Genomic DNA, 2,671 nt, shown 5'->3' with positions numbered 1-2,671 from the left:
CCAAGATTATCTTCTGTGTCTGTGTTAATTGGTTTCCCTTTTCTTTGTTGAAGAGCATCTGTGCAGTCCTTGTGCCTAGTCTGCCATCTTGCCAGAACCTTACTTTGTCTTCTTGAACTGCTCTTTGAAATTTTGTCTTTCTTACATTTTCTTTAGCTGCTCTCCATTAAGAGCAAGTTTCAGAATCTCTTCTGATGTCCACTTTGGTCTTTTCTTTGTTTTCTCTCTTTTTAATAACCTTTTGCTTTCTTCATGCATGGTGTCCTTGATGTCACTCCACACTCATCTGGACTTCGGTAAATGATGCTCAATGTGTCAAGTTTATTCTTCAGATGGTCTCTAATGAGATATAAGCAAGGTCATATTTTGCTCTTGTGGACTTGTTTTAATTTTCTTTAGCTTCAACATGAACTTATATATGAGCAATTGATGGTCTCTTCCACAGTCAACCTTGTTTTGACTGATGATATTGAGCTTCTCCATCACCTATTTCCACAGATGTAGTCAATTTTATTTGTGTGTATACATCTGGCAAGGTCTATGTGTAAAGTCACTGCTTATGTTGTTGAAAAACTGTATTTATAATGAATAAGTTGTTGGTCTTGCAAATTTTATCATGTGATCCCTGGCATCATTTCTATCACCAAGGCCATATTTTCCAACTACTGATGCTTTTTCTTTGTCTCCAACTTTTGCATTCCAATAAGCAGTAATTACCAATACATCTTGATTGCATTTCTGGTCAATATCAGATTGAAGAAGTTGGTAAAAATCTTCATTTTCTTCATCTTTTGCTTTAGAGGTTGGTGCAAAAATTTGAATAATAGTTGTATTCATTGATCTCCCTTGTAAACATATGGATTTTATTCTATAACTGAAGACATTGTACTTCAGAATAGATCCTGAAATGTTCTTTTTGGTGATGAATGCAACACCATTCCTCTTTAATTTGTCATTCCAAGAATAGTAGACCATATGATAGTCTGATTCAAAATGAGAAATATCAGTCCATTTCAGCTCATGAATGCCTAGAATATCAATCTTTATGTGTGCTATTTAATTTTTGACAACTTCCAAATTTTCTAGATTCCTATTTCATACATTTTGTGTTCTGATTATTAATGAAGTTTGCATCTCTTTCTTCCCATGTTGAGTTGTTCCCCATCAGCAAATGAAGATCCTGAAAACTTTACTCCCTTCAAGTTATGAATGTCACCCTACTTTGAGAAGCCAGCTCTTCTCCAGTCATATTTTGACTGCCTTCAAACATGAGGGGTCAACTTCAGGCATTATATCAAGCAATGTTTCACTGCTATTCATAACAATTTCCAGAAATATATCAATAATGTTTCACTGCTATTCATAAAGATTTCAGTGGTCAGTTTTTTTAGAAGTGGATGGCTCCATCCTTCTCCCCAGTCTTAGTTTGGAGGCTGGGCTGAAACCTGTCCACATGGGTGACCCCACTGGTTTTTTAAATGTTGTGACATAGCTTCTAGACTCACAGCAACATGTAAGCCACCACAATACAAAAAAATGACAGATAAGTTGGTGAATCAATAAGCCTAGAGTCATTGATATTTCTTCCTTACTAGATCCATTCAGCATAATATCATCAGTATAATGGACCACTGTGACATCTTATGGAAGGGAAGGGTGGTCCAGTTCTCTGCAGACTGAAGTATGGCATAAGGTTGAATAATTGATATACTTCTGAGGTAAGACAGTGAAAATGTATTTCTCATCTTCTTAGCTAAAGGTAAACTGTTTCTGATGATCTTTTGAAACCAGAATTGAGAAAAAGGCATTGGCCAGATCAATAGCTGCATGCCAAGTACCAAGAGATATATTAATTTCCTCATGCAATGAAACTACATCTGGAATAGCAGCTGCAATTGGAGTTGCCATTTGGTTAAGTTTACAGTAATCCATTGTCATTCTCCAAGGTCTATCCACATTTTGCACAGGCCAAATAGATGAGTTAAATGTGAATGTGGTTGGAATCACCACCCTTCCAGCTTTCAAATCCTTGATGGTGGCACTAATCTCTGCAATCCCTCCTAAAATGTCATATTGCTTTTGGTTACTACTTTTCTAGATGGGAGCAGTTCTATTGGCTATAACTTGGCTTTTCCTACTCTAATAGCCCTTACTCCACTTGTCAGGGATTGATTTGGAGATTCTGCCAGTTGCTGATTATGTTTATTCCAATTATGCATTCTAGTGTGAGGCCTGAGAGATCTTTAACCAGAAGCCTCTAATGTGGAGATTTCCCATACCTCAAGCTCTGGCAAGTCTCACCTCCCTCCCCCCGGATTTCATACATATCAGAGAGTTCTGCCTGGTCTCACCCTCTCCCCCCGGATTTCGCACATATCAGAGAGTTCTGCATGGCTCCAACAAAGTCTCTCGCTCACCTTTGAAGCCGGGGGATTCCAACCCACCCTCCAACTTCCCAAACCCCTGCCCTAAAACCCAATTACCTACTCCACCCCATATTTTTCTATAAAGATGTAAAAGTAACGGAGCATGAGGTCTTTTGCTCAAGCCACTGAACTGGTGAGAGCAGGGACCCTAACTTGAGCTAGCAAATAAACTCTCCTTCTTGCACTTGCATTGTCGTGTGTTGGCAAATTCCTCACGCCGAACAACTTCTTCATAACCTGGGCTC

The sequence above is a fragment of the Orycteropus afer genome, unplaced genomic scaffold (assembly GCF_000298275.1).
Source record: "Orycteropus afer afer isolate SDZICR_OR568_19922 unplaced genomic scaffold, OryAfe1.0 scaffold00075, whole genome shotgun sequence".
Lineage (NCBI taxonomy): Eukaryota > Metazoa > Chordata > Mammalia > Tubulidentata > Orycteropodidae > Orycteropus > Orycteropus afer.
The sequence above is the reverse complement of the archived record's forward strand: the minus strand, read 5'-3'. Positions refer to the sequence as shown.